Here is an 811-nt window from a genome sequence, read left to right as displayed (position 1 = left end):
TAAGTATATTTCTGAGAAGTACATAAAAAGTAGACTGAAAATATACTTTCCTATTTTTAGTTTAAATGAAGTATACTAATAGCACACTTGAATAAACTACTTTTTCGTAAGGGATATAAGAGCAAAGGATGAGCAATGTAATTTTCCTCTTTTATATGAAGCTGTTGACAAGCACTCTTATTTTTGTCTACAGTAGCAGCTGTTCTGTCACTGTTCAAGACCAGTCGTCTCCATGCAGCCTGTTAGTATTTTCCTTTGCTTGATCTCAGCTACTAACCATTTTCATGCTCATTTAATGAGTTCCCTTTCATGGGAACTTCGAACTGCGTCCTCTAGGGGTCGCTATGGGGAACGCCTCGTCGTGACCCGTGTCTGAAGCATACATTGAAAAAACACCAACTCGTTGGCCGGCGACAGCCATGACTTCACTACCGGTGCGACTATAGTATAAATAGGCGCCGGGAGCACACTTCATTGACTTTTCTGTTTGAAGCATGCATTTCCAAGGAAAAAGTAAGAGCTATCTCTATTTATTATGGCGAGCACTAGCAGAGCATTTAGAAGGTGTGTGCATCCGTGTCATCGCTATTTGACACCAGATGACACACGATCTATGTGTTTTTTGTTTGGGCGAAGAGCACACACGCGATGTCCTCGAGGGGGCAATCTGCGTGCATTGCAAGTTTTTTCCAATGAAAAAACTCCGTTCTCGTTTGTCTCTCTTTTCAACTAAAGAGGGGCAGCCATCTGCTTCCCGCAGTTCAGGACCCTCCGCTGCTGAGGCACGGAGGAGAATGAGCTCGTGGGGATC

Source organism: Sinocyclocheilus grahami, unplaced genomic scaffold, assembly GCF_001515645.1.
Source record: "Sinocyclocheilus grahami isolate Dianchi unplaced genomic scaffold, SAMN03320097.WGS_v1.1 scaffold1787.1, whole genome shotgun sequence".
In the NCBI taxonomy this organism is placed as follows: domain Eukaryota; kingdom Metazoa; phylum Chordata; class Actinopteri; order Cypriniformes; family Cyprinidae; genus Sinocyclocheilus; species Sinocyclocheilus grahami.
Note: the sequence above shows the minus strand (reverse complement) of the source record.